Below are 7705 nucleotides of genomic sequence, written 5' to 3'. Positions count from 1 at the left end.
GTTTTAAGTTGTTTCCGCTGTGATGAGGAAACATTAAATGCTCTTAATGATCAGAAACATGTTTTATCTTCAAATCCAAGCAATGGAAACATCTTGAGAGCTGGTTAAGATCGAAATAAAAGACTTGTGATGATTCTTTTACAATGTATTATGTATCATTAGCAGTATTTAAAATAATGTGCTATGTTTTAAAAGCTATAGGAGATGGAGTAATTAACTGACAAAATTAATTCCTGGTTGGAGGATCATTGGAATTAACAAGCTTGATGAATTCCACCAGACAATTAAGAGCAATATTGCTGTAATCATTGCAACTGATTGAAAGAAGCTGTCAAGCAGTAAACAGAGCTTTGTAAAGTTCTGTAGGGTTTCTGAGAGTTACCTGATTTGGTTCTGGTTTTGGATGATCCTTCTTTATGGCTGTGGAGGAGATTTGTGTTTGGAAAGCGCTCATTTTAGTCCTTTCATCTTTGCAGTTGAGGGACAGAGATCAGGACCTTAAGTAAATGGGCTTTGATGTGAACGAACATGTCCTCCTGTAGTTTTAACCTGATTCTTCAAAGTTTATGCATTTTTCCACAAAATGACTATGTGTGAGAGTGAGACTCTAGTATTATAGCAACTACTTTTGTGACTCTAAACTTGCAGGAATACAGTAGTTCAGATCAGACTTATGATTTCAGACACTAAAATTCTGTCTGATGTTTCCACAGATCCTTCATCGTGACGTTCCCTGCAGTGATTGAGTCTGGCTCTGATGCCAAATTGTGTGCAAGTCTTTTAAAACCCAATGAGAGTCTTGCAATGACGGTTTCTCTGCTTGATGACAAAAACAAGACGACTCAACTTGTGCAGCAGAGATCTTCAACAGAGTTTCACCGCTGCTTTACTTTCCAGGTCTGTCATTGTGTGGCTCATGCAGCATTTACATCTGTTTTTGTAACCACATTTTTATCTACAGGCACCTCAAGTAGATGGAGAATCAGTGCAGAAGGTGAAGGTGGTAGTTCAAGGAAGGGTCTTCAAAATGACAGAAGAGCGGATCTTACCTACCTTTCAGATCTTACCTACCTTTGACCTTCATCCAAGCAGACAAACCCATCTACAATCCAGGACAAACGGGTGAGCTGTGAATGACGCTTGATTGAAAATGAGAAGCGATCAGAACTTGTAGTGTAATGGACTTTCTACACGTTCAAGTGCATTATGTAATGGATGTGAGTTTCTGTCTTTTCCCTTTTGCAGTGAATTTTAGAGTTGTGACCATGAATGCCAAATTTGTGCCCCTTGATGAAATGGTAAAATCTCATCTCTAATTACATTCAGCTTTATTTTTATCTTTTTTTTCTTGATGTTTCTTTATCAGCATGATTGTATTTTAAATGTCTAATTCTACTGTTTGTCTTATAGTACAGTCTGGTGGTGGTGGAGGTGAGAATTTGCTCTAGTGCAAGTCTTTGGATGGAGCTGATGCAACTTAATTTCTGCATGTTTTTGGGTTTGCTGTTTCTTTTCTGAGTGTCTCTTCCCCCGCGCCCAAATAGGACGGGATTGGTCAGTGGACAAATGTTTCCTCAACGAGGTGGATATTGCAGCTTTCTCACAAGTTGAACCCAGAGGCTCAGATAGGGATGTACAAACTAAAGGCTTTTATTGGTGACCGAGAGATCTCCCAGGTTTTTGAGGTGAAAAAATATGGTAAGTCATTGTTAAAGTGCGAAAGTACAACTGCAGCTTTGAGGTAATTAAGCAGTTTGCTTCTGGTTTAGTTTTACCCAAGTTTGACGTGACTGTAAACACACCACAGACGTACAGTGTTGCAGATGTGGGACTGAAAGTTGAGGCTTGTGCCAAGTGAGTGAGGCTTTTATTTTCTTGTCTTGTGGTCGGTCTGTTCCTGATCTTGTTCCTTGTGATGTTTCCCAGATACACTTATGGCCAACCTGTACCTGGTCAAGCGTTTGTGGAAGTGTGCCGTGAGCCTTTTCAATATGTTGACGTTCCAGGCGTGACCTGCCTGGGGGTGCCTGAATAAAACCGTAAAGGTGTGACTATTGTCATACAGAGTGGTGTGGTTTTTTTTTTTTTTTTTTTTTTTTTTTTTTTTTTTTTTTTCCTCCTTCCCCCTTCTTGACTGAACACATGCTTGACTTAAATATTAATCTCTTTTTCTGCTACCAGATGAATGCCACTGGATGTGCCTCCCTTACCTTCAGTACATCAGAGTTTTTCAACACCAAATTTGAGAATTCCATGCAAGATTTGTTTCTTGTTAACCTTAACCTCACTGAGGAGGGAACAGGTGAGCTATTGGCTGATTTGAACCAGTGACTCATGTCTGCGAGTTTATTTGGTGTCTTCATGTTTGTGCTGTTTCTTTCCTCCCAGACATAGTTGTGTCAATTCACAACTGTGTACATTACATTTGAAGTCGGTGAGGTCAGATTTGTGGAGCTCCCAGAGTTTTTTAAACCTGGATCAATAATTAATGGAAAGGCAAGTAAAAGCTCATCCCGCTGCAGAAGCTTTCATAATGGTTCCCTTTCCTCACCTTTTTCTTTCCCAACAGATCTTAGCATCTTTTTTCAATGGGACTCCAATTGCGAACAAAGCGTTATATCTCCTGGATGTTAACAGGTGGCCTAATGAACTGCTGCTAAATCTGACCACAAACCAGAACGGACTGGCCATGTCCTCCCTCAATACTGCTAATCTTAAAGCTGATCTGTATCTGCGGGTATGTTGTTCTCTTATATTAAATGGCGACTTCTCTAGCAAGAATTCAATTCCATTTGTTGTTTCCACAGGCAAGTGCAACTCCAGCGGATAATTACGATAACAAATCGCCATACTACAGTACCGATATGAGGTTTGTTCATCAGGTCCGATCTGCTTCTCCTGACAGCCCAACTTTCAGTGAACCGACTATAATGAAGCTTGAGCAGCCGTTGAAATGTGGTGCTGCACTTCCAGTGACTGTCAAGTATTCTTTTGTTGGAGAAACTGGCAACTACAATGCTGACATCATCTATATGGTGAGTGGACATCAAAACATTCTGTTTCTGTTCTGACCTGTGTGTGGCACATTATATGCACTGTTTGGTCAATTCTGTCAGGTCTTGTCCAGAGGAGTGATTGTTCTGCATGGATCTGAGAAGGTTCAAGCGAGGGCTTCTAATAAAGTCACGAGCGGCTCCGTGTCGTTCCAGCTGTCTGTCAGTGTTGACATGGCTCCAGTGGTGCAGATTCTGGTCTACTGTGTTCTGCCCAGTGAGAGTGTAGTTGTTGGTAGTGCATCTTTTGACACTGAAAAGTGTTTCCAAAACCAGGTATGATGTGCACTCTTTTTGGCTTCAAGTGGGGAATGGTGACGTGTCCTACAGTGTGTTGGTCCTTGTTCCAGGTGTCTCTAAAGTTCTCTCCTGCTACGGCAGTTCCTGGTGAGGGAAATGTGTTGACAGTTTCTGCTCAAGCAGGATCTCTGTGTGGCCTCAGTGCTGTAGATCAGAGCATCCAGATCATGGAGCCAGGAAGACGTCTGAGTGCTGAAATGGTACCAGTTTTCTTGTTGCACTTGACTTGACATCCAGGCATAACTTCAGGATTTGAGTCTTCTGCTGGTGGATATAATGGGCAAATCTCTATGTGGCTGTTTACATTTAAAAACATACTTTTATGAACTTATGTGACAGTAATAGACATAATGGTATTGCACTTATTTCAGCATTTTTCCAGAAACATGTGACGGTATTGTTTCATGGACCCAGGTGTTCGACATGCAACCTGTGTGATTGCCATCAGGTTATCCATATGGCGTTGAGGATGAACAGGAGTGTCTGAGTTTTCGACTCCGTCGAGCTGTTCCTACAGATCATGCCTATACAAGTTTCATGGTAGAAAACATTCATGACCATGTAGTCACTGAATACTACAGGCTCCTTGATTACATTTACATCCGTTTTTGTCTTGTTGCTCTGGCAGAGTGTGGGGATGAAGCTTGCAACAAATCTGAATGTACGTGAACCTGTCTGCCTGAAGTACAAAGACCTGATATATTTTCGACGCTTCCCCAGTGGTAGGTCTACACAGTTGGACTTTGTTTTTTGTTTTTTCTCTTTCCTATGAAAATGACTTCTGCATGATTTGGAGAACAAACAGGAAAAACCTTAAGTTCACCAAGTTGTGTGGCGTTGTGGTGGAGGGTTTAAGTATGCAAATATAAATACAATGAGGGATTGTTCCTTTTGTAGCTTCAGAACTAAAGTGCATGCAAAAAGCAAGAAATTCTAGTCTTAATGTCTTGTCTTTGCTTCAGTGTACTATGGGGGAGTACAGCCATTTGTGGCCCCTGCTCCGGCCTCTGCTCCGGCCCCTGCTCCAGTAGCAGAAAGTAGTGATAGCAGCTCCACCTATGATGTGACCGTCAGGACTTACTTTCCAGAAACGTGGATCTGGCAACTTGCTGAAGTGGGGTTAGTGAAGGATGTCTTTATTTCAGCAGTTGACACCATCTAAAGCCACAATTCTCTCCTATCCACTTTGACCTAATTTGTACTTTTCTGGTGTTATGTTCCTCAGAGACTCTGGATCCACACAAGTTCCCCTCAAGGTTCCTGACACCATCACCACATGGGAGACGGAGGCATTCTGTCTGTCCTCCAAAGGTTTTGGTCTCACTCCTCCTGCTCAGCTGACGGTCTTACAGCCCTTCTTCCTGGAGCTGTCCCTGCCGTACTCCATCCGTGGGGAGTCTTTTGAGCTGAAGGCCACGGTCTTCAGCTATCTGTCCAAATGCATCATGGTATGTTATATTTATAATGGATCTACAGTATATACAGAAGATCCCTGTCTTTGCTTAATGTGCACTGTTGTTCTTTGGCAGATTCGAGTAACTCCAACTCAGTCATCGGCCTTTACTCTAAAACCGTTGAATGATCCGTATTCATCCTGTCTCTGTGCCAATGGGAGAAAAACCTTTAAATGGGGTTTCAGCTACATTACATTTCAACTGTCCATTGACTGCAAACGGTTCAAAACATGGCAGCCAGGCTATTGAATGGCACTAAAATGCATCAACACATTACTCTTGTGCATCCCTCTCTCCACTGGCTACCGGTTATGTCCCGGATTGCTTTTAAGATTTTGCTTTTTTTTTTTTTTTTTTTTTAAAAAGCTTTGCATGGACTTGTTGGTCCAGTATATACATGATCTTGTCCCATACAGTGCCTCAAGATCCTTGCGCTCAGCCAATCAACTTCTTTCTGTTCTTCACTCATGTTATAAAACTAAAGGTGACCGGGCTTTCTCTGTGGCTGCTTCTCAACTCTGGAACAGTCTGCCTTTTCAATACTAGATCTTCCACTTCTGTTTCTACATTTTAAATGTGCTTTAAGAACTCGTATGTATTCTTTGTCTTAAAGGATTAGTTCCCTTTCAAAATTGTTCCTGATAATTTACTCACCCCCATGTCATCCAAGATGTTCATGTCTTTCTTTCTTCGGTCAAAAAGAAATTAAGGTTTTTGATGAAAACATTCCAGGATTATTCTCCTTTTATAGTGGACTTCAATGGGCACCAAACAGTTGAAGGTCAAATTTACAGTTTCAGTGCAGCTTCAATTCATCATTGCATCACTGCTTGAAATAGGTGTCCCCACCATGGTAAGAACTCCAGTAGTTGTATGAACTCCTTGCAGATGACTTTGTTCTGACTGTAATCTTGACGCTTGCTTTGGTTTTCAGGATCCTGTCATGCTTGAGGCCTGTCGTTGGGAACTTGAGAAACACTTACGTTACAGCTCTGCTGGCCTACACCTTCAGTCTTGCTGGGAGACCAGCACTCAATCACAGCTTCTAACCTCCTTAAACAATAATGCCATTTCTGAAGGTGAACTTTACCAGCCTCTTGATGTTGCTTCATCAGGTTCTTTCACATCAACTTTCTGCCCTCTGTCTTGTCTTCAGGATCTAAGCTCCATTGGTCTCAGACTTCATCTGGTGATACTCTGGCGGTGGAGATCAGCTCTTATGTGCTGCTAGCGGTTCTCACTAAACAGCCTCTCATGACTGCAACTCTGAGCTATGCTAACCGCATTGTCAACTGGCTCGTGACCCAGCAGAATCCCTATGGAGGCTTCTCCTCCACCCATGTACCTCTGACCACCAAACATGACCTCAATCATTTATATGAGTGGAGTTTTTAATCTAGTGCTTGTTTTTAGGACACTGTGGTGGCTCTTCATGCCCTGTCTGTGTATGCTGCTAAAGTGTTCAGTGTGGACGGCTCCAGCACTGTTACTGTACAGTCCTCGGTGGCAGGAGGAGAGTCTTATAGCTTCACTGTGAATCGGGACAACAGGCTGCTGTATCAGGAGAAGCCGCTGAAGAACATTACTGGCAAATATAGTGTTAAAGCATCAGGGTCCTATTGTGTATCTGTGCAGGTCTGTATCTTCACCCCCTCCATTTCTGTTTGTTGCACGTCCCAATTCTGTTTTACTTTGCAATCATAGATCGCGTGTTTCTACAACATCCCGACACCTATTAAAGTTGTCAGAGCACTGAGTGTCGAAGCAAAGGTGAAGGGAGACTGTCGACCGCTTGGAGCCAATCTCATGTTGAACTTCACAGTGAAGTAAGAACAGATTTGACTCTTAAAATCAGCTCGCGTTTATGGCTCTACTGCTCTGAAAGTTGCTTTCTTGTCCCTATTGACTAAACCTCTTTATTCCCCTTCATTCAGTTACAGTGGTCCAAAAGAAAGTACTAACATGGTTATCGTGGACATTAAACTCCTGTCTGGCTTCACAGCCGATACATCACTGGTTTGTATGTTAAGATGACTTGTAAAATCCCAAGATGCTTGGAGCTCCTTCAGATGTAATCATGTATGTCATTGTGCATGTTCATCAGCTTGGATCTCCACCCCAATCGTTTGCCCCACTAGTGGAGCGGGTTGATGCTGAAGATGATCGTGTACTAGTGTATCTGAAAGAGGTGAGACTGTGTATACTGGGAATATTCACTAGCTGCCATCTTCTCGAGTGCTGTATGTGCTGATCATCTCCTGTTTCGCAGGTTCTCAAACGTTTCCCCGTAACTTACACTCTGCGACTGAAACAGGTTCTTGCAGTGACAAATCTCAAGCCAGCGGTCATCAACGTTTATGACTACTATCAGACAAGTATACCATCACAAACTCATGCGTCTGGCTGAATTTCCTGTAGAATTGCCTGTATGCTCAAGTTAATTTCTTGTCCTCTTTCAGGTGATCAGTTTGAGACGACCTACACATCCCCCTGTCCATGATTGTGCTGTAGTACTGGCTACAAAACATGAATCAAATAAAATTTGTTTTTAAACAATCCGTGATTTTGTGTTGCCTGTTTGTGGATTAAAGTTTATTCTAAGATGGAAGTCTCAAACTTTCGCAGTGTTCATGAGTTTATTTGTGACTTCAGTTACTTACAACATGGCTGAAATGCAGATCAATTGGTCACTGGATATTAACTTTGACTTCAATCACTTTCACTATTTGGGTTATTTGAAATGCTCCCATATTGCTACAATTTTCATAGATTGGAATGTCCATTGTTTTTGTTCCTTAAAAAAAAAAGCCTTAAAGTAATCTGTAAATAATGGAAGGTTACAAATGGTATTTGAGGTGTTTTTTTTTTTTTTTTTTTGTGAGGAATGAATTCAAAAAG

The 7705-nt window shown here is 41.8% G+C and overlaps 1 pseudogene; it reads left to right on the top strand.

Moving 5' to 3' along the window:
• The first annotated feature begins 283 nt into the window (after positions 1–283).
• LOC125277064 lies at positions 284–7328 on the top strand (annotated as a pseudogene).
• The last annotated feature ends 377 nt before the right edge of the window (positions 7329–7705 follow it).

Source organism: Megalobrama amblycephala, linkage group LG1 (assembly GCF_018812025.1).
Source record: "Megalobrama amblycephala isolate DHTTF-2021 linkage group LG1, ASM1881202v1, whole genome shotgun sequence".
Lineage (NCBI taxonomy): Eukaryota > Metazoa > Chordata > Actinopteri > Cypriniformes > Xenocyprididae > Megalobrama > Megalobrama amblycephala.
Note: the sequence above shows the minus strand (reverse complement) of the source record. Positions and strands in the feature narration are given on the sequence as shown.